At 46.3% G+C, this 26,558-nt stretch overlaps 20 non-coding genes and 3 pseudogenes across 20 annotated transcripts; 15 read left to right on the forward strand and 8 right to left on the reverse strand.

Annotated features, from left to right (window-relative positions):
• Positions 1-1,213: 1,213 nt before the first annotated feature.
• On the reverse strand, positions 1,214-1,287 carry TRNAN-AUU (transfer RNA asparagine (anticodon AUU)). The gene has a single exon. It is a non-coding gene; the product is annotated as a tRNA-Asn (tRNA).
• A 1,305-nt stretch (positions 1,288-2,592) lies between these two features.
• LOC135000586 (U1 spliceosomal RNA) lies at positions 2,593-2,755 on the forward strand. Its single transcript, XR_010202435.1, has one exon. It is a non-coding gene; the product is annotated as a U1 spliceosomal RNA (small nuclear RNA).
• Positions 2,756-2,907: 152 nt separating this feature from the next.
• On the forward strand, positions 2,908-3,047 carry LOC135000555 (U1 spliceosomal RNA; annotated as a pseudogene).
• A 692-nt stretch (positions 3,048-3,739) lies between these two features.
• On the forward strand, positions 3,740-3,903 carry LOC135000577 (U1 spliceosomal RNA). Its single transcript, XR_010202426.1, has one exon. It is a non-coding gene; the product is annotated as a U1 spliceosomal RNA (small nuclear RNA).
• A 152-nt stretch (positions 3,904-4,055) lies between these two features.
• Positions 4,056-4,197, forward strand: LOC135000621 (U1 spliceosomal RNA; annotated as a pseudogene).
• Positions 4,198-4,889: 692 nt separating this feature from the next.
• On the forward strand, positions 4,890-5,053 carry LOC135000585 (U1 spliceosomal RNA). Its single transcript, XR_010202434.1, has one exon. It is a non-coding gene; the product is annotated as a U1 spliceosomal RNA (small nuclear RNA).
• A 3,303-nt stretch (positions 5,054-8,356) lies between these two features.
• On the reverse strand, positions 8,357-8,519 carry LOC135000553 (U1 spliceosomal RNA). Its single transcript, XR_010202408.1, has one exon. It is a non-coding gene; the product is annotated as a U1 spliceosomal RNA (small nuclear RNA).
• A 152-nt stretch (positions 8,520-8,671) lies between these two features.
• On the reverse strand, positions 8,672-8,835 carry LOC135000607 (U1 spliceosomal RNA). The gene has a single exon (XR_010202456.1). It is a non-coding gene; the product is annotated as a U1 spliceosomal RNA (small nuclear RNA).
• A 674-nt stretch (positions 8,836-9,509) lies between these two features.
• On the reverse strand, positions 9,510-9,665 carry LOC135000562 (U1 spliceosomal RNA). Its single transcript, XR_010202413.1, has one exon. It is a non-coding gene; the product is annotated as a U1 spliceosomal RNA (small nuclear RNA).
• A 2,360-nt stretch (positions 9,666-12,025) lies between these two features.
• On the forward strand, positions 12,026-12,189 carry LOC135000596 (U1 spliceosomal RNA). Its single transcript, XR_010202445.1, has one exon. It is a non-coding gene; the product is annotated as a U1 spliceosomal RNA (small nuclear RNA).
• Positions 12,190-12,341: 152 nt separating this feature from the next.
• Positions 12,342-12,476, forward strand: LOC135000556 (U1 spliceosomal RNA; annotated as a pseudogene).
• A 702-nt stretch (positions 12,477-13,178) lies between these two features.
• LOC135000590 (U1 spliceosomal RNA) lies at positions 13,179-13,342 on the forward strand. The gene has a single exon (XR_010202439.1). It is a non-coding gene; the product is annotated as a U1 spliceosomal RNA (small nuclear RNA).
• A 152-nt stretch (positions 13,343-13,494) lies between these two features.
• LOC135000552 (U1 spliceosomal RNA) lies at positions 13,495-13,657 on the forward strand. The gene has a single exon (XR_010202407.1). It is a non-coding gene; the product is annotated as a U1 spliceosomal RNA (small nuclear RNA).
• A 670-nt stretch (positions 13,658-14,327) lies between these two features.
• Positions 14,328-14,491, forward strand: LOC135000584 (U1 spliceosomal RNA). Its single transcript, XR_010202433.1, has one exon. It is a non-coding gene; the product is annotated as a U1 spliceosomal RNA (small nuclear RNA).
• A 152-nt stretch (positions 14,492-14,643) lies between these two features.
• On the forward strand, positions 14,644-14,807 carry LOC135000545 (U1 spliceosomal RNA). Its single transcript, XR_010202402.1, has one exon. It is a non-coding gene; the product is annotated as a U1 spliceosomal RNA (small nuclear RNA).
• Positions 14,808-15,475: 668 nt separating this feature from the next.
• LOC135000598 (U1 spliceosomal RNA) lies at positions 15,476-15,639 on the forward strand. The gene has a single exon (XR_010202447.1). It is a non-coding gene; the product is annotated as a U1 spliceosomal RNA (small nuclear RNA).
• Positions 15,640-15,791: 152 nt separating this feature from the next.
• On the forward strand, positions 15,792-15,954 carry LOC135000558 (U1 spliceosomal RNA). Its single transcript, XR_010202409.1, has one exon. It is a non-coding gene; the product is annotated as a U1 spliceosomal RNA (small nuclear RNA).
• A 671-nt stretch (positions 15,955-16,625) lies between these two features.
• On the forward strand, positions 16,626-16,789 carry LOC135000530 (U1 spliceosomal RNA). The gene has a single exon (XR_010202388.1). It is a non-coding gene; the product is annotated as a U1 spliceosomal RNA (small nuclear RNA).
• A 6,630-nt stretch (positions 16,790-23,419) lies between these two features.
• Positions 23,420-23,535, reverse strand: LOC135000571 (U5 spliceosomal RNA). The gene has a single exon (XR_010202421.1). It is a non-coding gene; the product is annotated as a U5 spliceosomal RNA (small nuclear RNA).
• A 275-nt stretch (positions 23,536-23,810) lies between these two features.
• On the reverse strand, positions 23,811-23,926 carry LOC135000565 (U5 spliceosomal RNA). The gene has a single exon (XR_010202415.1). It is a non-coding gene; the product is annotated as a U5 spliceosomal RNA (small nuclear RNA).
• Positions 23,927-24,212: 286 nt separating this feature from the next.
• LOC135000570 (U5 spliceosomal RNA) lies at positions 24,213-24,328 on the reverse strand. Its single transcript, XR_010202420.1, has one exon. It is a non-coding gene; the product is annotated as a U5 spliceosomal RNA (small nuclear RNA).
• A 270-nt stretch (positions 24,329-24,598) lies between these two features.
• LOC135000568 (U5 spliceosomal RNA) lies at positions 24,599-24,714 on the reverse strand. The gene has a single exon (XR_010202418.1). It is a non-coding gene; the product is annotated as a U5 spliceosomal RNA (small nuclear RNA).
• A 144-nt stretch (positions 24,715-24,858) lies between these two features.
• On the forward strand, positions 24,859-25,021 carry LOC135000578 (U1 spliceosomal RNA). The gene has a single exon (XR_010202427.1). It is a non-coding gene; the product is annotated as a U1 spliceosomal RNA (small nuclear RNA).
• The last annotated feature ends 1,537 nt before the right edge of the window (positions 25,022-26,558 follow it).

Consider the following 26,558-nt stretch of genomic DNA (forward strand, 5'->3'; position numbering starts at 1 on the left):
GCCATTACCACCTTCCCTGGCAGGGAATTCCACATCCTGATTGCCCTAACAGTGAAGAAACCTTTCCTCCATTGCGTTCTGAACTTTCCTCCAGTCGCAGCGAGTGACCACGTGTTCTTTTAATAAATAATTCCTCTGATAACTCTTTGTTATGTATCTTTACATATTTGAAGATATTAATAATATCTCCTCTTAGGCACCTCTTTTCTAGTGTATAAATATTCAGCCTAGTAAGTCTTTCCTTATAGTCCAGTACTTTAAGGCCTTTAATCAATTTAGTCTTCAGGATCTCTGACACTTCCATGAGCAGCAGAGTAGTGCAATGGAAGCATGCTGGGCCCATAACCCAGAGGTCGATTGATCGAAACTATCCTCTGCTATGTGCATTTTTTTTTTTATAATTAAAGTAATCAAAAACTGGGATTGATATTTTGGCACTTTTATTTTTACTTAAAGTACAATAACTTTTATCATTTTAATTTGTTTTAATAGTATATTGACAGCATTGTTTTCTTTAAAAAATCCACTTAATTTTCTTTACCCTATTACTGAAATGGTAATTGACAAAAACAAACTACATTGTCACCAGAAGAGCAATGCAAAATGTACAAGTGATATATGAAAATCATCTTCCATCTTGAATTTCAATGATGCATTGGGACAACAATTTGTGAGAAACATCTTCACCCATAAAGAAAGATTTTCTTAATTCCTTACCTGTGTGCTGATTAGATATCACCTTGTTTTCACATTAAACAGACTTCCCCATGAGGAAGCAGCAAGGATGCAGTGACGTTTCCTGGTGTCAACCTGTATTATTTCAGTAGACATTGAAATGAGGATGCATCTTTGATGCCTTTCCAATGAAGCAAGTTTAATTCAGTAATAGGTGAAAAACCATTCCTACAAAGGTGTTAATCAGAGACTTGGCTTTGTGGACACTTTTCAGAGAGCAAATTTGTTAGCATAAACATAAAATCAGAAAATGAAGAGCTGTTTAATCACTCAATTGGACTTTTCTGCCAGCATAATTTTTTTTCTCTGCAACTCACTGCTAAATTGTGCTTCCTAGCTGTTTTTTTATAAAATCACTTAATCAAATCTAACTCTGATTACATCAGAGAAGGCCAGGTACCCTACACCATAAGGGGGGTTTTTGAAATTTTGACTTGTCTACTTAAAGATCACCAAAATCTGATTACAAGGTCAATTACATCCCTGGGTGGGATTGAACCACCAACCTTTTGGTTAATAGCCAAACATGCTAACCGATTGCGCCACAGAGACACCTTGCGAAAGTCAATACTGACAAAGGCTAATAAGCATTCATCTAGAACGTTTCCTAGAAAAACTTTAAAAAGTCAATAATCTGGAGAATTTTTGTAAGAAACACATTGGTACTTTCCCATGATGAGTGAGTGCTTCAGGATTTCTTGCACTTACATGGGCTATTAACCAAAAGGTTGGTGGTTCAATCCCACCCAGGGATGTAATTGACCTTGTCATCAGATTTTGGTGATCTTTAAGTAGACAAGTCAAAATTTCAAACCCCCTCTTATGGTGTAGGGTACCTGGCCTTCTCTGACGTAATCAGAGTTAGATTTAATTAAGTGATTTTATAAAAAACAGCTAGGAAGCACAATTTAGCAGTGGGTTGCAGAGAAAAAAATAACATTTTAAACCTACCGGTAATTTTTTTTTCTCGTAGTCCGTAGAGGATGATGGGGACTCCGTAAGGACCATGGGGGATAGACGGGCTCCGCAGCAGACATGGGCACTTTAAGAAAGACTTTAGATCTGGGTGTGCACTGGCTCCTCCCCTCTATGCCCCTCCTCCATACCTCAGTTAGAGAAACTGTGCCCAGAGGAGACGGACAGTACGAGGAAAGGATTTTTGTTAATCCAAGGTCAAGATTCATACCAGCCACACCAATCACACCGTATAACTTGTGATATACTACCCAGTTAACAGTATGAAAACAACATAGCATCAGTCCAAGACCGATGAAAACTAACATATAACCCTTATGTAAGCAATAACTATATACAAGTCTTGCAGAAGTAGACCGCACTTGGGACGGGCACCCAGCATCCTCTACGGACTACGAGAAAAAGATTTACCGGTAGGTTTAAAATCTTATTTTCTCTTACGTCCTAGAGGATGCTGGGGACTCCGTAAGGACCATGGGGATTATACCAAAGCTCCCAAACGGGCAGGAGAGTGCGGATGACTTTGCAGCACCGATTGAGCAAACAGGAGGTCCTCCTCAGCCAGGGTATCAAACTTATAGAACTTTGCAAAGGTGTTTGAACCAACTTTGACCCACTGCTTGGATGACATCACCATATGCAAATCCATCTGCGGCAGGCCTTCCCCCAGGAATGCTTGCACTAGTTGTTGCATTTGGTTTGTTGTTTGGGGGTGCTTCAGTATTAGGCAGCCTTTTGCCCTCCCATGTTCATCTGAAAATATGTGTTCTCCCTGCAGTTGTTGTCCCCAGATGAGAGTTCCCTTGTGCTGCCTCAGTTGAATCTCCTTTACTTGACAGAGATGTGCCTGAGCAGCGGCCCTCCCCAGCCCTATCCCAAATCATACTTATTTTGCATAGGAGATACCATGGTCATGAAGATTGTTCTCCCAGGGTTAGGTTAATTCATTGCATTCTGGGTATGCTGACCCCTGTGATTTCCCAAATGTGGGAAACTCAACTGCATTATTTGTGGTAGTGGGGGACTGTGTTTGTGCTTTCCTCTGGTCAGCTCTGGTAAAAGTCAGATTTCTTTGTCTCAGATCTTCCTCTAGCCTTGTTCTTCTTTCGAGAGTTCCCTTGTGCTGCCTCAGTTGGATCTCCTTCACTTGACAGGGGGGTGCCCGAGCAGCGACCCTCCCCAGCTCTAGCCCAACTCCTACTTACCTGCCAGGTGAGATACTATGATCATGAAGATGCTTCTCCCAGGGCAAGGCTCACCCATTGCACTCTGGGTGTGCTGCCCCTGCGATTTCCAAATGTGGGAAACTTGACTGCATAATTTGTGTTTCCCCTGGTCGGCTCTCATATAATTCAGATCTCTTTGTCTCAGGTCTCTCTCCAGCCTAGTTTGCTGTCTGTTTCCACTTCTTTTTTCTTGAGCCCCTCCCTTCTATACCCTTGTGCACTATCCTGACTTCTCCCGTCTGCTTACTTTGTGCCTTCCAACGCACAATACAAACTACAGGTAGTGCTGCAGGGCCCACACCCTTTTACTTGCTTTACAGAGCAGCTCTGGAGCTGTTACAGTGCCCAGCTGCTGCAAGAAATCAGCTTGAATGCTTCAGGGGCTGGGGCATAGCCAACATGAGCCCCACACCGAAGGAGGGTGGAGGTGTTTAATGCGAACTAGGGGTCATCCAAGCGCCGCAAAAGGCCGCCATGCCCTGCACACCCCTTTATTCTTTTCATATGCAGACGAGGGTTGAAGCCAACTTTGACCCACTGCTTGGATGACATCACCATATTCAAATCCATCTGCTGCAGGCCTTCCCCCAGGAATGCTTGCACTAGTTGTTGCATTTGGTTTGTTGTTTGGGGGTGCTTCAGTATTAGGCAGCCTTCTGCCCTCCCATGTTCATCTGAAAATATGTGTTCTCCCTGCAGTTGTTGTCCCCAGATGAGAGTTCCCTTGTGCTGCCTCAGTTGAATCTCCTTTACTTGACAGAGATGTGCCTGAGCAGCGGCCCTCCCCAGCCCTATCCCAAATCATACTTATTTTGCATAGGAGATACCATGGTCATGAAGATTGTTCTCCCAGGGTTAGGTTCATTCATTGCATTCTGGGTATGCTGACCCCTGTGATTTCCCCAAATGTGGGAAACTCAACTGCATTATTTGTGGTAGTGGGGGACTGTGTTTGTGCTTTCCTCTGGTCAGCTCTGGTAAAAGTCAGATTTCTTTGTCTCAGATCTTCCTCTAGCCTTGTTCTTCTTTCGAGAGTTCCCTTGTGCTGCCTCAGTTGGATCTCCTTCACTTGACAGGGGGGTGCCCGAGCAGCGACCCTCCCCAGCTCTAGCCCAACTCCTACTTACCTGCCAGGTGAGATACTATGATCATGAAGATGCTTCTCCCAGGGCAAGGCTCACCCATTGCACTCTGGGTGTGCTGCCCCTGCGATTTCCCCAAATGTGGGAAACTTGACTGCATAATTTGTGTTTCCCCTGGTCGGCTCTCATATAATTCAGATCTCTTTGTCTCAGGTCTCTCTCCAGCCTAGTTTGCTGTCTGTTTCCACTTCTTTTTTCTTGAGCCCCTCCCTTCTATACCCTTGTGCACTATCCTGACTTCTCCCATCTGCTTACTTTGTGCCTTCCAACGCACAATGCAAACTACAGGTAGTGCTGCAGGGCCCACACCCTTTTACTTGCTTTACAGAGCAGCTCTGGAGCTGTTACAGTGCCCAGCTGCTGCAAGAAATCAGCTTGAATGCTTCAGGGGCTGGGGCATAGCCAACATGAGCCCCACACCGAAGGAGGGTGGAGGTGTTTAATGCGAACTAGGGGTCATCCAAGCGCCGCAAAAGGCCGCCATGCCCTGCACACCCCTTTTTTCTTTTCATATGCAGACGAGGGTTGAAGCCAACTTTGACCCACTGCTTGGATGACATCACCATATGCAAATCCATCTGCTGCAGGCCTTCCCCCAGGAATGCTTGCACTAGTAGTTGCATTTGGTTCGTTGTTTGGGGGTGCTTCAGTTTTAGGCAGCCTTCTGCCCTCCCATGTTCATCTGAAAATATGTGTTCTCCCTGCAGTTGTTGTCCCCAGATGAGAGTTCCCTTGTGCTGCCTCAGTTGAATCTCCTTTACTTGACAGAGATGTGCCTGAGCAGCGGCCCTCCCCAGCCCTATCCCAAATCATACTTATTTTGCATAGGAGATACCTTGGTCATGAAGATTGTTCTCCCAGGGTGAGGTTCATTCATTGCATTCTGGGTATGCTGACCCCTGTGATTTCCCCAAATGTGGGAAACTCGACTGCATTATTTGTGGTAGTGGGGGACTGTGTTTGTGCTTTCCTCTGGTCAGCTCTGGTAAAAGTCAGATTTCTTTGTCTCAGATCTTCCTCTAGCCTTGTTCTTCTTTCGAGAGTTCCCTTGTGCTGCCTCAGTTGGATCTCCTTCACTTGACAGGGGGTGCCCAAGCAGCAATCCTCCACAGCTCTAGCCCAACTCCTACTTACCTGCCAGGTGAGATACTATGATCTTCACTGTTAGGGCAATCAGGATGTGGAATTCCCTGCCAGGGAAGGTGGTAATGGCGGACTCTGTAATTGGATTTAAAAAAGGAATGGATACATTTCTGAATGAAAAAGCTATCCAAGGTTATAATACTTAAAATATCAACATGGTTAATCCGGGGGTAACATGAGTTGTAGTAGTTAACTAGTCATAAAACATTATTCAGCAAGTATGTAGAATCATCACAACTTAAAACAGGTTGAACACGATGGGCAATTTGCCTCTTTTCAACCTCAAAAACTATATTACTATATGTTACTATATTACTATGTTACTGTAGTATACAGAACACCACAATGTAATGAGCAGTGATAGTGAGCACTGATGAGGATACTAGAACTGACACTGAGCAGCAAGATGCAGCACTGGACTATTAGTAATGTACTGTAGTATGCTGAGCACCACAATGCAGCACAAGACAATGAGCAGTGATACTGAGCACTGATGAGGATACTACTGAGAACTGACACTGAGCAGGAGAGACACACTACTAGTATTACTGAGCAGCAATAAGTAACCACTGATACTGAGCACTGATATTGAGATTTCCACTGAGAGAACATAGCCACGTCCTCTCCGCTCCCTCTTCAATGCACGAGTAAAAATGGCAGCAACGCGCAGCTCTTTATATGAAATCCGAATCTCGCGAGAATCCGACAGCGGGATGATGACATTTTCCCTTGTTCAGGTTTTCCGAGTCAGGCGGGAACAACCGAGCCTGCCTCGGACCAGTGTAAACCACGTGGAGTTCGTGGGGAATTCGGTTCTCGGAGAACCGAACCCGCTCCTCTCTACCTTATACCCATATATTTTTTTATTTTCAATCTAAGCCCCTGCAGTTTTCTGTAAGCATCTGCTTCGCTATGATGATCAACAAGTCACAAGGGCAAACACTCAGGGCTTGAGGCGTAGATCTTAGGACCAGCTGCTACAAGCATGGCAGAGGTGTCACTATCACTGGTGACACCCAGAGAGGTGGCGAAGGAGATTGTAATGCAGTGCGCGCAGATAAGCAGCGCAATGGTAAAAAGGAGGCATGGTTTCATAGGTAGGGGCGTGGCCTGGTGGTGTGAATCTACATTTTGTTGCTCCGGGTGTCCCGGGGGTTGGGGGCTGCACCCGGGGACTAGTGTGTGAGCGGTGCTGGCTCCTGCACAGTGACAGGACATGGCCACCCAGCATGACGCCTCCCTTCTTGACCAATCTGTAATTGCAGTCGCACTGCAGTTCAGCGTGATCATAAAAAATGGTGTAGCCTCCTGCTGGTGCAGACTGTATGTGCGCGCAGGAAGCCGCCACCATTTTTGTGATCACAGCGGCTGAATGTGATGTCATACAGCCGCTGTGACCACGCCCCCTGTGTCTCCTCCGTTGCAGACCCCATTTTGAAGCCTTGCCCCCGCACCGCTCCATCCCTGACTTGGAAATGGAGTGTTGCTGACCCCCCTCTCCCCCCCTGCCCCGATTGACAGGCAGAGGCGATCGCATTCTCTGCGGGGTGCCGCAGAAAATGCAGGCACATGCGTATGCTCTTAGCAATTTTTGCAGTTGGATCGCTTACTGTGATTGCAATCCAACCTGAATCAGGCCCTATTACCTATCACAATGCGCTGCGGGCAGTACAAAATTGGTTTAATATGGGAGAAAAAACCCCAGACCTGTGCTCCTTAACTGTACCTGGTGGCTCGTGGAGCGGCTGCCCAGTAATCAGTGTCCACGCCAGTGCGCACACGGTCCACCCCCTACGGCCACGCTCCCCTTCATCAGCGGCCTCGTGATCCGGAAGGGCGGTGCGTGTGTGACTGACCTTAGGAAGAAACCGGAGCCTCCGCTGCAGTGACCCAGCAACCAGGGCACGGGAGTATACAGCGCCGCTGGGAGTGATGAAGCTGCAGTAAAGATGTCTATTAGACCTAGCCTGCTGCAGCCCTTGTAGATTCTCATAAAAAAAGTTCTTATTTTCTTGTCAAAATTAATAGCTAAGAATAGGCTGCCTGAGGCAGGCCCCTGTTAAGTGGCCTGCTACTGAAGGCACCAACTACAAACTGAGCTCCCTGTTCATGGAAGCGGGGTTATAGAGGAGAATGCGCTGAGCATCTTGGGAACAGTCAAAAGCTTTGAGCCGGTTGGTGCCTCAGATCAAGATCCTACTCTACACCCCAATGTGAATCCTTGTGGAGTCCAGTGTACCCCACAGAAGAAATTAATGTGTCACACCCATTGGCAGCAACCTTAGAATAGCTGCTGACGGGCACAATTGAGAAAGGAAGGGGGGGGGACATTTGAATCCAGCACATAGATGCAATTCAAATATGTAATTTGAACCTTCCTATTTTAAAATATAATGGATGAACTTCACCCTGTGATAACAATCTTCATGATATAGAGATCTCATATGCAAAATAAGTATGAGTTGGGATAGGGCTGGGGAGGGTGGCTGCTCGGGCAAGCCCCTCCCCCGTCAAGTTAAGGAGATTCAACTGAGGAAGCACAAGGGAACTCTCGTCTGGGGACAACAACTGCAGGGAGACCACATTTTTTCAGATGAACATGGGAGGGCGGAAGGCTGCCTAATACTGAAGCACCATCAAATATCAAACCATATGCAATAACTAGTACAAGTATTCCTGGGGGAAGGTCTGCAGGAGACGAATTTGCATACGGTGATGTCATCCAAGCAGTGGGCCAAAGTTGGCTGGAACCCTCATCTGCATATGAAAAGAGAAAAGGGTTATGCAGGGCATGGCGGCCTTTTGCGGCGCTTGGATGACCCCTAGTTCGCATTAAACACCTCCACCCTCCTTCGGTGTGGGGCTCATGTTGGCTATGCCCCAGCCCCTGAAGCATTCAAGCTGATTTCTTGCAGCAGCTGGGCACTGTAACAGCTCCAGAGCTGCTCTGTAAGGCAAATAAAAGGGTGTGGGCCCTGCAGCACTACCTGTAGTTCGCATTGTGCGTTGGAAGGCACAAAGTAAGCAGACGGGAGAAGTCAGGATAGTGCGCAAGGGCATAGAAGGGAGCGGCTCAAGAAAAGAGAAGTGGAAACAGACAGCAAACTAGGCTGGAGAGAGACCTGAGACAAAGAGATCTGAATTATACGAGAGCCGACCAGGGGAAACACAAATTATGCAGTCAAGTTTCCCATATTTGGGGAAATCGCAGGGGCAGCACACCCAGAGTGCAATGGTTGAGCCTTGCCCTGGGAGAAGCACCTTCAAGATCATAGTATCTCACCTGGCAGGTAAGTAGGAGTTGGGCTAGAGCTGGGGAGGGTCGCTGCTCGGGCACCCCCCTGTCAAGTGAAGGAGATCCAACTGAGGCAGCACAATGGAACTCTCGAAAGAAGAACAAGGCTAGAGGAAGATCTGAGACAAAGAAATCTGACTTTTACCAGAGCTGACCAGCGGAAAACACAAACACAGTCCCCAACTACCACAAATAATGCAGGCGAGTTTCCCACATTTGGGTAAATCACAGGGGTCAGCATACCCAGAATGCAATGAATGAACCTCACCCTGGGTGAACAATTTTCATGACCATGGTGTCTCCTATGCAAAATAAGTATGATTTGGGATAGGGCTGGGGAGGGCCGCTGCTCAGGCACATCTCTGTCAAGTAAAGGAGATTCAACTGAGGCAGCACAAGGGAACTCTCATATGGGGACAACAACTGCAGGGAGAACACATATTTTCAGATGAACATGGGAGGGCAGAAGGCTGCCTAATACTGAAGCACCCCCAAACAACAAACCAAATGCAACAACTAGTGCAAGCATTCCTGGGGGAAGGCCTGCAGCAGATGGATTTGCATATGGTGATGTTATCCAAGCAGTGGGTCAAAGTTGGCTTCAACCCTCATCTGCATATGAAAAGAGAAAAGGGGCGTGCAGGGCATGGCGGCCTTTTGCGGTGCTTGGATGACCCCTAGATCGCATTAAACACCCCCACCCTCCTTTGGTGTGGGGCTCATGTTGGCCATGCCCCATCCCATGAAGCATTCAAGCTGATTTCTTGCAGCAGCTGGGCACTGTAACAGCTCCAGAGCTGCTCTGTAAGGCAAGTAAAAGGGTGTGGGCCCTGCAGCACTACCTGTAGTTTGCATTGTGCATTGGAAGGCACAAAGTAAGCAGACGGGAGGAGAAGTCAGGATAGTCCACAAGGGTATAGAAGGGAGGGGCTCAAGAAAAAAGAAGTGGAAACAGAGAGCAAACTAGGCTGGAGAGAGACCTGAGACAAAGAGATCTGAATTATACGAGAGCCGACCAGAGGAAACACAAATTATGCAGTCAAGTGTCCCACATTTGGGGAAATCGTAGGAGCAGCACACCCAGTGTGCAATGGGTGAGCCTTGCCCTGGGAGAAGCACCTTCCTGATTATAGTATCTCACCTGGGTGTGCTGCCCCTGCGATTTCCCCAAATGTGGGAAACTTGACTGCATAATTTGTGTTTCCCCTGGTCGGCTCTCATATAATTCAGATCTCTTTGTCTCAGGTCTCTCTCCAGCCTAGTTTGCTGTCTGTTTCCACTTCTTTTTTCTTGAGCCCCTCCCTTCTATACCCTTGTGGACTATCCTGACTTCTCCTCCTGTCTGCTTACTTTGTGCCTTCCAATGCACAATGCAAACTACAGGTAGTGCTGCAGGGCCCACACCCTTTTACTTGCCTTACAGAGCAGCTCTGGAGCTGTTACAGTGCCAAGCTGCTGCAAGAAATCAGCTTGAATGCTTCAGGGGCTGGGGCATGGCCAACATGAGCCCCACACCGAAGGAGGGTGGGGGTGTTTAATGCAAACTAAGGGTCATCCAAGCGCCGCAAAAGGCCGCCATGCCCTGCATACCCCTTTTCTCTTTTCATATGCAGATGAGGGTTCCAGCCAACTTTGGCCCAATGCTTGGATGACATCACTATATGCATATCCGTCTTCTGCAGACCTTCCCCAGGAATGCTTGTACTAGTTGTTGCATTTGGTTTGTTGTTTGGGGGTGCTTCAGTATTAGGCAGCCTTCTGCCCTCCCATGTTCATCTGAAAATATGTGTTCTCACTGCAGTTGTTGTCCCCAGATGAGAGTTCCCTTGTGCTGCCTCAGTTGAATCTCCTTTACTCTAAAACTTGTAAAACTTAGCAAAAGTGTTTACTAAATAGCTGCTCGGCAAAGTTGCAATGCCGAGACTCCCCGACCAGCTGCCCAGGATGAACCCACCTTTCTAGTAGAATGGGTCTTCACCTAATTCAGTAACGGCAATCCTGCCGTGGAATGAGCATGCTGAATCTTACCACAGATCCAGCGCATAATTGTCTACATGGAAGCAGGACACCCAATCCTGTTGGGAGCATACAGGACAAACAGAGCCTCTGTTTTCCTAATCTGAACCGTTCTGGTGACATAAATTTTCAAAGTTCTGACCACAGCCAGAGACTTTGACTCAACGAAGGTGTCAGTGGCCAAAGGCACCATGTGGAAAGATGAACCACCTTCGGCAGAAATAGTTGACGTGTCCTCAATTCTGCTCTATCTTCATGAAATATCAAATAAAGGCTCTTGTGATACTGCATGGTTTGTACTGTTTTCCATGTGCTCCCAGATCTTTCAAGCAAGAAGCATGGTCAAGAAAGTTCTGTTTGAAAAGAAACAACATTTACTGTCATTGTTATAGAATTTGGGAGAAAAAACAAGAAGAAATCTGCACTGTTGACGCACTGGACAGAATGAATGAATCATAAAATATAACCTTTATTAAGTATGTATTAAAATTGGATAAATATTAATATTATTATCCCAAACTGCAGTGAAACATAAAGGTTAAAATCACAGAACTAACATACATGTGCATAAGAAGAATAAAGAGATGTGAAAAAAAGGTTTAAAAAGCGTGTCCGTGTGTGATTATTTTTGAAGGCACAACCCTGGCGGGGTTGTTTATATAGATATATATGTTGCTAATAATCACTTTCTAGCGTAATGTTATTAAATAGCTGTTAGTATCTATGTCGTCAGGTACCACTGGGTCGTATCCTATATACTCCTGTGGGAAACTTGACTGCATAATTTGTGTTTCCCCTGGTCGGCTCTCGTATAATTCAGATCTCTTTGTCTCAGGTCTCTCTCCAGCCTAGTTTGCTGTCTGTTTCCACTTCTCTTTTCTTGAGCCGCTGCCTTCTATGCCCTTGTGCACTCTCCAGACTTCTCCTGTCTGCTTACTTTGTGCCTTCCAACGCACAATGCAAACTACAGGTAGTGCTGCAGGGCCCACACCCTTTTACTTGCCTTACAGAGCAGCTCTGGAGCTGTTACAGTGCCCAGCTGCAGCAAGAAATCAGCTTGAATGCTTCAGGGGCTGGGGCATAGCCAACATGAGCCCCACACCGACGGAGGGTGGAGGTGTTTAATGCAAACTAGGGGTCAGCCAAGCGCCGCAAAAGGCCGCCATGCCCTGCATGCCCCTTTTCTCTTTTCATATGCAGACGAGGGTTGAAGCCAACTTTGACCCACTGCTTGGATGACATCACCATATGCAAATCCATCTGCGGCAGTCCTTCCCCCAGGAATGCTTGCACTAGTTGTTGCATTTGGTTTGTTGTTTGGGGGTGCTTCAGTATTAGGCAGCCTTCTGCCCTCCCATGTTCATCTGAAAATATGTGTTCTCCCTGCAGTTGTTGTCCCCAGATGAGAGTTCCCTTGTGCTGCCTCAGTTGAATCTCCTTTACTTGACAGAGATGTGCCTGAGCAGCGGCCCTCCCCAGCCCTATCCCAAATCATACTTATTTTGCATAGGAGATACCATGGTCATGAAGATTGTTCTCCCAGGGTTAGGTTCATTCATTGCGTTCTGGGTATGCTGACCTCTGTGATTTCCCCAAATGTGGGAAACTCAACTGCATTATTTGTGGTAGTGGGGGACTGTGTTTGTGCTTTCCTCTGGTCAGCTCTGGTAAAAGTCAGATTTCTTTGTCTCAGATCTTCCTCTAGCCTTGTTCTTCTTTCAAGAGTTCCCTTGTGCTGCCTCAGTTGGATCTCCTTCACTTGACAGGGGGGTGCCCGAGCAGCGACCCTCCCCAGCTCTAGCCCAACTCCTACTTACCTGCCAGGTGAGATACTATGATCATGAAGTTGCTTCTCCCAGGGCAAGGCTCACCCATTGCACTCTGGGTGTGCTGCCCCTGCGATTTCCCCAAATATGGGAAACTTGATTGCATAATTTGTGTTTCCCCTAGTCGGCTCTCATATAATTCAGATCTCTTTGTCTCAGGTCTCTCTCCAGCCTAGTTTGCTGTCTGTTTCCACTTCTTTTTTCTTGAGCCCCTCCCTTCTATACCCTTGTGCACTATCCTGACTTCTCCTCCTGTCTGCTTACTTTGTGCCTTCCGATGCACAATGCAAACTACAGGTAGTGCTGCAGGGCCCACACCCTTTTACTTGCCTTACAGAGCAGCTCTGGAGCTGTTACAGTGCCAAGCTGCTGCAAGAAATCAGCTTGAATGCTTCAGGGGCTGGGGCATGGCCAACATGAGCCCCACACCGAAGTAGGGTGGGGGTGTTTAATGCGAACTAAGGGTCATCCAAGCGCCGCAAAAGGCCGCCATGCCCTGCATACCCCTTTTCTCTTTTCATATGCAGATGAGGGTTCCAGCCAACTTTGGCCCACTGCTTGGATGACATCACTGTATGCAAATCCGTCTTCTGCAGACCTTCCCCCAGGAATGCTTGTACTAGTTGTTGCATTTGGTTTGTTGTTTGGGGGTGCTTCAGTATTAGGCAGCCTTCTGCCCTCCCATGTTCATCTGAAAATATGTGTTCTCCCGGCAGTTGTTGTCCCCAGATGAGAGTTCCCTTGTGCTGCCTCAGTTGAATCTCCTTTACTTGACAGAGATGTGCCTGAGCAGCGGCCCTCCCCAGCCCTATCCCAAATCATACTTATTTTGCATAGGAGATACCATGGTCATAAAGATTGTTCTCCCAGGGTTAGGTTCATTCATTGCATTCTGGGTATGCTGACCCCTGTGATTTCCCCAAATGTGGGAAACTCAACTGCATTATTTGTGGTAGTGGGGGACTGTGTTTGTGTTTTCCTCTGGTCAGCTCTGGTAAAAGTCAGATTTCTTTGTCTCAGATCTTCCTCTAGCCTTGTTCTTCTTTCGAGAGTTCCATTGTGCTGCCTCAGTTTGATCTCCTTCACTTGACAGGGGGGTACCCGAGCAGCGACCCTCCCCAGCTCTAGCCCAACTCCTACATAACTGCCAGGTGAGATACTATGATCATGAAGGTGCTTCTCCCAGGGCAAGGCTCACCCATTGCACTCTGGGTGTGCTGCTCCTGCGATTTCCCCAAATGTGGGAAACTTGACTGCATAATTTGTGTTTCCCCTGGTCGGCTCTTGTATAATTCAGATCTCTTTGTCTCAGGTCTCTCTCCAGCCTAGTTTGCTGTCTGTTTCCACTTCTCTTTTCTTGAGCCGCTGCCTTCTATGCCCTTGTGCACTCTCCTGACTTCTCCTGTCTGCTTACTTTGTGCCTTCCAACGCACAATGCAAACTACAGGTAGTGCTGCAGGGCCCACACCCTTTTACTTGCCTTTCAGAGCAGCTCTGGAGCTGTTACAGTGCCCAGCTGCTGCAAGAAATCAGCTTGAATGCTTCAGGGGCTGGGGCATAGCCAACATGAGCCCCACACCGACGGAGGGTGGAGGTGTTTAATGCGAACTAAGGGTCATCCAAGCGCCGCAAAAGGCCGCCATGCCCTGCATACCCCTTTTCTCTTTTCATATGCAGATGAGGGTTCCAGCCAACTTTGGCCCACTGCTTGGATGACATCACCGTATGCAAATACGTCTTCTGCAGACCTTCCCCCAGGAATGCTTGTACTAGTTGTTGCATTTGGTTTGTTGTTTGGGGTGCTTCAGTATTAGGCAGCCTTCTGCTCTCCCATGTTCATCTGAAAATATGTGTTCTCCCTGCAGTTGTTGTCCCCAGATGAGAGTTCTCTTGTGCTGCCTCAGTTGAATCTCCTTTACTTGACAGAGATGTGCCTGAGCAGCGGCCCTCCCCAGCCCTATCCCAAATCATACTTATTTTGCATAGGAGATACCATGGTCATGAAGATTGTTCTTCCAGGGTGAGGTTCATTCATTGCATTCTGGGTATGCTGACCCCTGTGATTTCCCCAAATGTGGGAAACTCGACTGCATTATTTGTGGTAGTGGGGGACTGTGTTTGTGCTTTCCTCTGGTCAGCTCTGGTAAAAGTCAGATTTCTTTGTCTCAGATCTTCCTCTAGCCTTGTTCTTTTTTTGAGAGTTTCCTTGTGCTGCCTCAGTTGGATTTCCTTCACTTGACAGGGGGGTGCCCGAGCAGCGACCCTCCCCAGCTCTAGCCCAACTCCTACTTACCTGCCAGGTGAGATACTATGATCAGGAAGGTGCTTCTCCCAGGGCAAGGCTCACCCATTGCACTCTGGGTGTGCTGCTCCTACGATTTCCCCAAATGTGGGACACTTGACTACATAATTTGTGTTTCCTCTGGTCGGCTACTCGTATAATTCAGATCTCTTTGTCTCAGGTCTCTCTCCAGCCTAGTTTGCTGTCTGTTTCCACTTCTCTTTTCTTGAGCCCCTGCCCTTGCCCTTGTGCACTCTCCTGACTTCTCCTGTCTGCTTACTTTGTGCCTTCCAACGCACAATGCAAACTACAGGTAGTGCTGCAGGGCCAACACCCTTTTACTTGCCTTACAGAGCAGCTCTGGAGCTGTTACAGTGCCCAGCTGCTGCAAGAAATCAGCTTGAATGCTTCAGGGGCTGGGGCATAGCCAACATGAGCCCCACACCGACGGAGGGTGGAGGTGTTTAATGCGAACTAAGGGTCATCCAAGCGCCGCAAAAGGCCGCCATGCCCTGCATACCCCTTTTCTCTTTTCATATGCAGATGAGGGTTCCAGCCAACTTTGGCCCACTGCTTGGATGACATCACCGTATGCAAATCCGTCTTCTGCAGACCTTTTCCCAGGAATGCTTGTACTAGTTGTTGCATTTGGTTTGTTGTTTGGGGGTGCTTCAGTATTAGGCAGCCTTCTGCTCTCCCATGTTCATCTGAAAATATGTGTTCTCCCTGCAGTTGTTGTCCCCAGATGAGAGTTCCCTTGTGCTGCCTCAGTTGAATCTCCTTTACTTGACAGAGATGTGCCTGAGCAGCGGCCCTCCCCAGCCCTATCCCAAATCATACTTATTTTGCATAGGAGATACCATTGTCATGAAGATTGTTCTCCCAGGGTGAGGTTCATTCATTGCATTCTGGGTATGCTGACCCCTGTCATTTCCCCAAATGTGGGAAACTCGACTGCATTATTTGTGGTAGTGGGGGACTGTGTTTGTGCTTTCCTCTGGTCAGCTCTGGTAAAAGTCAGATTTCTTTGTCTCAGATCTTCCTCTAGCCTTGTTCTTTTTTCGAGAGTTTCCTTGTGCTGCCTCAGTTGGATCTCCTTCACTTGACAGGGGGGTGCCCGAACAGCGACCCTCCCCAGCTCTAGCCCAACTCCTACTTACCTGCCAGGTGAGATACTATGATCAGGAAGGTGCTTCTCCCAGGGCAAGGCTCACCCAATGCACTCTGGGTGTGCTGCTCCTACGATTTCCCCAAATGTGGGACACTTGATTACATAATTTGTGTTTCCTCTGGTCGGCTCTCGTATAATTCAGATCTCTTTGTCTCAGGTCTCTCTCCAGCCTAGTTTGCTGTCTGTTTCCACTTCTCTTTTCTTGAGCCGCTCCCTTCTATGCCCTTGTGCACTATCCTGACTTCTCCCGTCTGCTTACTTTGTGCCTTCCAACGCACAATGCAAACTACAGGTAGTGCTGCAGGGCCCACACCCTTTTACTTGCTTTACAGAGCAGCTCTGGAGCTGTTACAGTGCCCAGCTGCTGCAAGAAATCAGCTTGAATGCTTCAGGGGCTGGGGCATAGCCAACATGAGCCCCACACCGAAGGAAGGTGGAGGTGTTTAATGCAAACTAGGGGTCATCCAAGCGCCGCAAAAGGCCGCCATGCCCTGCACACCCCTTTTTTATTTTCATATGCAGACGAGGGTTGAAGCCAACTTTGACCCACTGCTTGGATGACATCACCATATGCAAATCCATCTGCTGCAGGCCTTCCCCCAGGAATGCTTGCACTAGTAGTTGCATTTGGTTTGTTGTTTGGGGGTGCTTCAGTGTTAGGCAGCCTTCTGCCCTCCCATGTTCATCTGAAAATATGTGTTCTCCCTGCAGTTGTTGTCCCCAGATGAGAGTTCCCTTGTGTTGCCTCAGTTGAATCTCCTTTACTTGACAGAGATGTGCCTGAGCAGCGGCCCTCCCCAGCCCTATCCCAAATCATACTTATTTTGCATAGGAGATACCATGGTCATGAAGATTGTTCTCCCAGGGTGAGGTTCATTCATTGCACTCTGGGTATGCTGACCCCTGTGATTTCCCCAAATGTGGGAAACTCGACTGCATTATTTGTGGTAGTGGGGGACTGCGTTTGTGCTTTCCTCTGGTCAGCTCTGGTAAAAGTCAGATTTCTTTGTCTCAGATCTTCCTCTAGCCTTGTTCTTTTTTCGAGAGTTCCCTTGTGCTGCCTCAGTTGGATCTCCTTCACTTGACAGGGGGTGCCCGAGCAGCAATCCTCCACAGCTCTAGCCCAACTCCTACTTACCTGCCAGGTGAGATACTATGATGTTCACTGTTAGGGCAATCAGGATGTGGAATTCCCTGCCAGGGAAGGTGGTAATGGCGGACTCTGTAATTGGATTTAAAAAAGGAATGGATACATTTCTGAATGAAAAAGCTATCCAAGGTTATAATACTTAAAATATCAACATGGTTAATCCGGGGGTAACATGAGTTATAGTAGCTAACTAGTCATAAAACATTATTCAGCAAGTATGTAGAATCATCACAACTTAAAACAGGTTGAACACGATGGGCAATTTGCCTCTATTCAACCTCAAAAAATATGTTACTATATGTTACTATATTACTATGTTACTGTAGTATACAGAACACCACAATGTAATGAGCAGTGATAGTGAGCACTGATGAGGATACTAGAACTGACACTGAGCAGCAAGATGCAGCACTGGACTATTAGTAATGTACTGTAGTATGCTGAGCACCACAATGCAGCACAAGACAATGAGCAGTGATACTGAGCACTGATGAGGATACTACTGAGAACTGACACTGAGCAGGAGAGACACACTACTAGTATTACTGAGCAGCAATAAGTAACCACTGATACTGAGCACTGATATTGAGATTTCCACTGAGAGAACATAGCCACGTCCTCTCCGCTCTCTCTTCAATGCACGAGTAAAAATGGCGGCAACGCGCAGCTCTTTATATGGAATCCGAATCTCGAGAGAATCCGACAGCGGGATGATGACATTTTCCCTTGTTCAGGTTTTCCGAGTCAGGCGGGAACAACCGAGCCTGCCTCGGACCAGTGTAAACCACGTGGAGTTCGTCGGGAATTCGGTTCTCGGAGAACCGAACCCGCTCCTCTCTACCTTATACCCATCAATTTTTTTATTTTCAATCTAAGCCCCTGCAGTTTTCTGTAAGCATCTGCTTCGCTATGATGATCAACAAGTCACAAGGGCAAACACTCAGGGCTTGAGGCGTAGATCTTAGGACCAGCTGCTACAAGCATGGCAGAGGTGTCACTATCACTGGTGACACCCAGAGAGGTGGCGAAGGAGATTGTAATGCAGTGCGCGCAGATAAGCAGCGCAATGGTAAAAAGGAGGCATGGTTTCATAGGTAGGGGCGTGGCCTGGTGGCCTGAATCTACATTTTGTTGCTCCGGGTGTCCCGGGGGTTGGGGGCTGCACCCGGGGACTAGTGTGTGTGCGGTGCTGGCTCCTGCACAGTGACAGGGCATGGCCACCCATCATGACACCTCCATTCTTGACCATGCTGTAATTGCAGTCGCACTGCAGTTCAGCGTGATCATAAAAAATGGTGTAGCCTCCTGCTGGTGCAGACTGTATGTGCGCGCAGGAAGCCGCCACCATTTTTGTGATCACAGCGGCTGAATGTGATGTCATACAGCCGCTGTGACCACGCCCCCTGTGTCTCCTCCGTTGCAGACCCCATTTTGAAGCCTTGCCCCCGCACCGCTCCATCCCTGACTTGGAAATGGAGTGTTGCTGACCCCCCTCTCCCCCCCCCCCGCCCCGATTGACAGGCAGAGGCGATCGCATTCTCTGCGGGGTGCCGCAGAAAATGCAGGCACATGCGTATGCTGTTAGCAATTTTTGCAGTTGGATCGCTTATTGTGATTGCATTCCAACCTGAATCAGGCCCTATTACCTATCACAATGCGCTGCGGGCAGTACAAAATTGGGTTAATATAGGAGTAAAACTCCCAGACCTGTGCTCCTTAACTGTACCTGGTGGCTAGTGGAGCGGCTGCCCAGTAATCAGTGTCCACGCCAGTGCGCACACGGTCCACCCCCTACGGCCACGCTCCCCTTCATCAGCGGCCTCGTGATCCGGAAGGGCGGTGTGTGTGTGACTGACCTTAGGAAGAAACTGGAGCCTCCGCTGCAGTGACCCAGCAACCAGGGCACGGGAGTATACAGCGCCGCTGGGAGTGATGAAGCTGCAGTAAAGATGTCTATTAGACCTAGCCTGCTGCAGCCCTTGTAGATTCTCATAAAACAAGTTCTTCTTTTCTTGTCAAAATTAATAGCTAAGAATAGGCTGCCTGAGGCAGGCCCCTGTTAAGTGGCCTGCTACTGAAGGCACCAACTACAAACTGAGCTCCCTGTTCATGGAAGCGGGGTTATAGAGGAGGATGCGCTGATCATCTTGGGAACAGTCAAAAGCTTTGAGCCGGTTGGTGCCTCAGATCAAGATCCTACTCTACACCCCAATGTGAATCCTTGTGGAGTCCAGTGTACCCCACAGAAGAAATTAATGTGTCACACCCATTGGCAGCAACCTTAGAATAGCTGCTGACGGGCACAATTGAGAAAGGAAGGGGGGGGGGGGGACATTTGAATCCAGCACATAGATGCAATTCAAATATGTAATTTGTACCTTCCTATTTTAAAATATAATGGATGAACCTCACCCTGTGAGAACAATCTTCATGATCAAGAGATCTCATATGCAAAATAAGTATGAGTTGGGATAGGGCTGGGGAGGGTGGCTGCTCGGGCAGCCCCTCCCCCGTCAAGTTAAGGAGATTCAACTGAGGACGCACAAGGGAACTCTCGTCTGGGGACAACAACTGCAGGGAGACCACATCTGTTCAGATGAACATGGGAGGGTGGAAGGCTGCCTAATATTGAAGCACCATCAAATATCAAACCATATGCAACAACTAGTACAAGCATTCCTGGGGGAAGGTCTGCAGAAGACGGATTTGCATACGGTGATGTCATCCAAGATGTGGGCCAAAGTTGGCTGGAACCCTCATCTGCATATGAAAAGAGAAAAGGGGCATGCAGGGCATGGCGGCCTTTTGCGGTGCTTGGATGACCCCTAGTTCGCATTAAACACCCCCACCCTCCTTTGGTGTGGGGCTCATGTTGGCCATGCCCCATCCCCTGAAGCATTCAAGCTGATTTCTTGCAGCAGCTGGGCACTGTAACAGCTCCAGAGCTGTTCTGTAAGGCAAGTAAAAGGGTGTGGGCCCTGCAGCACCACCTGTAGTTCGCATTGTGCGTTGGAAGGCACAAAGTAAGCAGACGGGAGGAGAAGTCAGGATAGTGCGCAAGGGCATCCTTTTCTCTTAGTCCGTAGAGGATGCTGGGGTCACATTAAGAACCATGGGGTATAGACGGGATCCGCAAGAGACATGGGCACTTTAAGACTTTCAAAGGGTGTGAACTGGCTCCTCCCTCTATGCCCCTCCTCCAGACTCCAGTTATAGGAACTGTGCCCAGGGAGACGGACATTTCGAGGAAAGGATTTATTGTTAAACTAAGGTGAGCATCTTACCAGCTCACACCTTAAGCATGCCGCAGAACGTGGCATTCAACAGAACACAAGCCAACGGCATGAACAATTGCAGCAAAAAGCTGACCAGAACCATAACATAACATGTGTATAACCACAAGTAATAACTGCAGACACAGTATGGACTGGGACGGGTGCCCAGCATCCTCTACGGACTAAGAGAAAAGGATTTACCGGTAGGTATTAAAATCCTATTTTCTCATACGACCTAGAGGATGCTGGGGTCACATTAAGAACCATGGGGTTATACCAAAGCTCTTGAACGGGTGGGAGAGTGCGTACGACTCTGCAGCACCGAATGACCCAACTTGAGGTTATCATCAGCCAAGGTATCAAACTTGTAAAACTTAGCAAAAGTGTTTACTAAATAGCTGCTCGGCAAAGTTGCAATGCCGAGACTCCCCGACCAGCTGCCCAGGATGAACCCACCTTTCTAGTAGAATGGGTCTTCACCTAATTCAGTAACGGCAATCCTGCCATGGAATGAGCATGCTGAATCTTACCACAGATCCAGCGCATAATGGTCTACATGGAAGCAGGACACCCAATCCTGTTGGGAGCATACAGGACAAACAGAGCCTCTGTTTTCCTAATCTGAACCGTTCTGGTGACATAAATTTTCAAAGTTCTGACCACAGCCAGAGACTTTGACTCAACGAAGGTGTCAGTGGCCAAAGGCACCATGTGGAAAGATGAACCACCTTCGGCAGAAATTGTTGACGTGTCCTCAATTCTGCTCTATCTTCATGAAAGATCAAATAAAGGCTCTTGTGATACTGCATGGTTTGTACTGTTTTCCATGTGCTCCCAGATCTTTCAAGCAAGTAGCATGGTCAAGAAAGTTCTGTTTGAAAAGAAACAACATTTACTGTCATTGTTATAGAATTTGGGAGAAAAAACAAGAAGAAATCTGCACTGTTGACGCACTGGACAGAATGAATGAATCATAAAATATAACCTTTATTAAGTATGTATTAAAATTGGATAAATATTAATATTATTATCCCAAACTGCAGTGAAACATAAAGGTTAAAATCACAGAACTAACATACATGTGCATAAGAAGAATAAAGAGATGTGAAAAAAAGGTTTAAAAAGCGTGTCCGTGTGTGATTATTTTTGAAGGCACAACCCTGGCGGGGTTGTTTATATAGATATATATGTTGCTAATAATCACTTTCTAGCGTAATGTTATTAAATAGCTGTTAGTATCTATGTCGTCAGGTACCACTGGGTCGTATCCTATATACTCCCTTCACTCAATAGGGGTTACCTCCCGGGAAGCCATCCCCATTGGCGAATTTGTGGGGGTGATTGAGTATAACCGGTAAGCTAACCTCCAATTTGTGGGGTGCTTAGGTAGATGGGGATCACTTATTTCTCTGTGTCCCCTAAGACTATATTCCTAAATTCAATACCACAGGGGGATAGCTTTCTATATCGGATAAGGAATCACTTGATAGGGAAATCTCTATGCATCATGGAAAGATCATATTTATTAATATCCAAACTAAAAAAATGATGAATAGCTTTAATTTAGCTGTTTAGATATAGTTAATTGGCGAGATATACCAACAGGTGCGGTTGCCTTAAGGAATATGGCAATTCCAATATAAATAGCAGCCCTCCTTCATATAATCAGCCAGATCTTATTAAATCTGGTCCAGATATAGCCGTTCAGATATACTTAATTGACAACATATATCAATCGGTGGGGTTGCCTTAAGGAATATAGCAATTCCAATTCTCATATAAATAGCAACCTTCCTTCATATATTCAGCCAGATCTTATTTAATCTGATCTAGGCGTAGGCAATAATGCTTTCCTTAGAGGTATAGCCACCTCAATTCTTATTAGGAAGCAAAGTGTCTGTCATAATGGTTTATCCAATTCATCTAAGAAATAATATATTCCATGTGTCAGAGATTCATTACTCTCTATTTACACTGTTAAAGAGTTAATTCTTATTATGTTACAGTGTAATGAAATTATCATATAGGGAGATGTGGCAATTCCATGTGCTATATATATAATAACCCTTAGTGGTCCAGATTCCACAATGAGGAATTTTCTTATAAACCGCTGAAACACACAGCTGTTTGACTGACTTCCAAATATATCTATCTCACTTTGTAACAGTCTTATGATAGAGAAACTGTTACATATTCGGTCACTTAGTTATCTAAAGGTAAACAGACTCAGTGTGAGGGTAATATAATATATCAAATGCGCTGTCAATAATCGTGGTAACTGGTGTAATAATGTGGTATATTGAGTATGCTAGTAAGGCATATAACTGCTCTCCAGCCTTTAAGTGTTACCAATCAATTTGTTACACTGTAAAGGATTTATGGTGTCCTGTTAGGACATGCAGCTGCTAGGCTGACTCAAAGATTTATCCATTTGTAACAATTATGTAACAGTTATATACATGTTACTGGTATTACATAGAAATAGTATGACACAGGCCAGCAGTCCCATGTGTCTAGATTCCACAATAGGAGATTTTCTTTGTCTTATAAACTGCTGGAACACACAGCTGCTAGACTGACTTCAAATATATATATTACTTTGTAACAGTCTTATAGTAAAGAGACTGTTACACACTGTCATTTAGTTATCTCAAGGTTAGCAGATTCTGTGTGAGGATAGTGTTCTGTTAGAACATGCAGCTGCTAGGCTGACTCATAGAAAATGTATCCATTTGTAACAAATGACACATACAGCATTAAATTAATATCTATAGCAGCCCATGTGACATCTCTACTCTTATCATAATTGTCTGGTTATTGCCAATCTGGACAGCAGGAGTGATATATATTCACTAGTCCCAATATCCCATCATATAAATATACCCACACTGATATACTTTCTTATCAAGAGTTATTAGTAGCTATCTGTATGCACTTTAGACATTGTATCTGCTAAGTGACATCATATCTAGTGTATTCCTTTCTTATAGCTCAGCTTCTATTCCCTATTAGTGGAGACTAACAGCTAACATCATAATCATATATTTTTGTTTTATAACATTTCACATGAGTCAAATACACGCGGACACGCCGTGCCCTACACGTGTGTTTCACTGCATCTATGGCAACTTACATTAAAGCTAACAAGAAAGCACACTCGTTCTGTCTTTAAACTGATAAAAGAAACCCCAATAATATGGGGCATGCAAAAATTGAGATAAAACTCAGTTTTGCTCCTCTCCACGGAAATCTTTAATAAAAGGCGAAATATTTGTTAGTTCTGAAGAGAAACCAGAGCATGACCAAGATTCCACCTGTCGCCTGAGTGCCATGCCAGCAGTTCTCATTGAGCTCAAAGTGAGCACCCAATTTGAAAGAAAGATAGCAGATTTCTCACCAGGCTTCCCCTAGCTATAAACATGGTTTGTACTCTTTTCCATGTGTTCCCAGATCTTTCAAGCAATTAGTATAGTCAAGAAAGTTCTGTTTGAAAAGAAACAAACATTTACTGTCATTTCTATGCAAATGAGCTTACATTAAAGCACACTCGTTCTATCTTTAAACAGATAAAATAAAACCCCAATAAGATGGGGAATGCAAAATTTGAGATAAAACTCAGTTTTGCTCCTCTCCACGGAAATCTTTAGTAAAAGGCGAAAGATTTGTTCGTTCTGAAGAGAAACCAGAGCATGACCAAGATTCCACCTGTCGCCTGAGTGCCATGCCAGCAGTCCTCATTCAGCTCAAAGTGAGCACCCAATTTGAAAGAAAGAAAGCAGATTTCTCACCAGGCTTCCCCTTGCTATAAGCATGGTTTGTACTCTTTTCCATGTGCTCCCAGATCTTTCAAGCAAGTAGCATGGTCAAGAAGGTTCTGTTTGAAAAGAAACAGACATTTACTGTCATTGTTATACAAATAAACTTACATTAAAGCCAACAAGAAAGCACACTCATTCTGTCCTTAAACTGATAAAAGAAACCCCAATAATATGGGGCATGCAAAAATTGAGATAAAACTCAGTTTTGCTCCTCTCCACGGAAATCTTTAATAAATGGCGAAAGATTTGTTCATTCTGAAGAGAAACCAGAGCATGACCAAGATTCCACCTGTCGCCTGAGTGCCATGCCAGCAGTCCTCATTCAGATCAAAGTGAGCGCCCAATTTGAAAGAAAGCAGATTTCTCACCTGGCTTCTCCTTGCTATAAGCATGGTTTGTACTGTATTCCATGTGCTCCCAGATCTTTCAAGCAAGTAGCATGGTCAAGAAAGTTCTGTTTGAAAAGAAACAAACATTTACTGTAATTTCTATGCAAATGAGCTTTCATTAAAGCACACTCATTCTATCTTTAAACCGATAAAAGAAAATCCAAAAAGATGGGGCATGCAAAAATTGAGGTAAAACTCAGTTTTGCTCCTCTCCACAGAAATCTTTAGTAAAAGGCGAAAGATTTGTTCGTTCTGAAGAGAAGCCAGAGCATGACCAAGATTTTCATCTGAAAATATGTGTTCTCCCTGCAGTTGTTGTCCCCAGATGAGAGTTCCCTTGTGCTGCCTCAGTTGAATCTCCTTTACTTGACAGAGATGTGCCTGAGCAGCGGCCCTCCCCAGCCCTATCCCAAATCATACTTATTTTGCATAGGAGATACCATGGTCATGAAGATTGTTCTCCCAGGGTGAGGTTCATTCATTGCATTCTGGGTATGCTGACCCCTGTGATTTCCCCAATGTGGGAAACTCGACTGCATTATTTGTGGTAGTGGGGGACTGTGTTTGTGCTTTCCTCTGGTCAGCTCTGGTAAAAGTCAGATTTCTTTGTCTCAGATCTTCCTCTAGCCTTGTTCTTCTTTCGAGAGTTCCCTTGTGCTGCCTCAGTTGGATCTCCTTCACTTGACAGGGGGTGCCCGAGCAGCAATCCTCCACAGCTCTAGCCCAACTCCTACTTACCTGCCAGGTGAGATACTATGATCTTTACTGTTAGGGCAATCAGGATGTGGAATTCCCTGCCAGGGAAGGTGGTAATGGCGGACTCTGTAATTGGATTTAAAAAAGGAATGGATACATTTCTGAATGAAAAAGCTATCTAAGGTTATAATACTTAAAATATCAACATGGTTAATCCGGGGGTAACATGAGTTATAGTAGCTAACTAGTCATAAAACATTATTCAGCAAGTATGTAGAATCATCACAACTTAAAACAGGTTGAACACGATGGGCAATTTGCCTCTATTCAACCTCAAAAACTATGTTACTATATGTTACTATATTACTATGTTACTGTAGTATACAGAAAACCAAAATGCAATGAACAGTGATAGTGAGCACTGATGAGGATACTAGAACTGACACTGAGCAGCAAGATGCAGCACTGGACTATTAGTAATGTACTGTAGTATGCTGAGCACCACAATGCAGCACAAGACAATGAGCAGTGATACTGAGCACTGATGAGGATACTACTGAGAACTGACACTGAGCAGGAGAGACACACTACTAGTATTACTGAGCAGCAATAAGTAACCACTGATACTGAGCACTGATATTGAGATTTCCACTGAGAGAACATAGCCACGTCCATTCCGCTCTCTCTTCAATGCACGAGTAAAAATGGCGGCAACGCGCAGCTCTTTATATGGAATCCGAATCTCGCGAGAATCCGACAGCGGGATGATGACATTTTCCCTTGTTCAGGTTTTGCGAGTCAGGCGGGAACAACCGAGCCTGCCTCGGACCAGTGTAAACAACGTGGAGTTCGTGGGGAATTCGGTTCTCTGAGAACCGAACCCGCTCCTCTCTACCTTATACCAATCAATTTTTTTATTTTCAATCTAAGCCCCTGCAGTTTTCTGTAAGCATCTGCTTCGCTATGATGATCAACAAGTCACAAGGGCAAACACTCAGGGCTTGAGGCGTAGATCTTAGGACCAGCTGCTACAAGCATGGCAGAGGTGTCACTATCACTGGTGACACCCAGAGAGGTGGCGAGGGAGATTGTAATGCAGTGCGCGCAGATAAGCAGCGCAATGGTAAAAAGGAGGCATGGTTTCATAGGTAGGGGCGTGGCCTGGTGGCCTGAATCTACATTTTGTTGCTCCGGGTGTCCCGGGGGTTGGGGGCTGCACCCGGGGACTAGTGTGTGAGCGGTGCTGGCTCCTGCACAGTGAAAGGGCATGGCCACCCAGCATGACGCCTCCCTTCTTGACCATGCTGTAATTGCAGTCGCACTGCAGTTCAGCGTGATCATAAAAAATGGTGTAGCCTCCTGCTGGTGCAGACTGTATGTGCGCGCAGGAAGCCGCCACCATTTTTGTGATCACAGCGGC

This window comes from Pseudophryne corroboree, unplaced genomic scaffold (assembly GCF_028390025.1).
Source record: "Pseudophryne corroboree isolate aPseCor3 unplaced genomic scaffold, aPseCor3.hap2 scaffold_1555, whole genome shotgun sequence".
NCBI lineage: Eukaryota > Metazoa > Chordata > Amphibia > Anura > Myobatrachidae > Pseudophryne > Pseudophryne corroboree.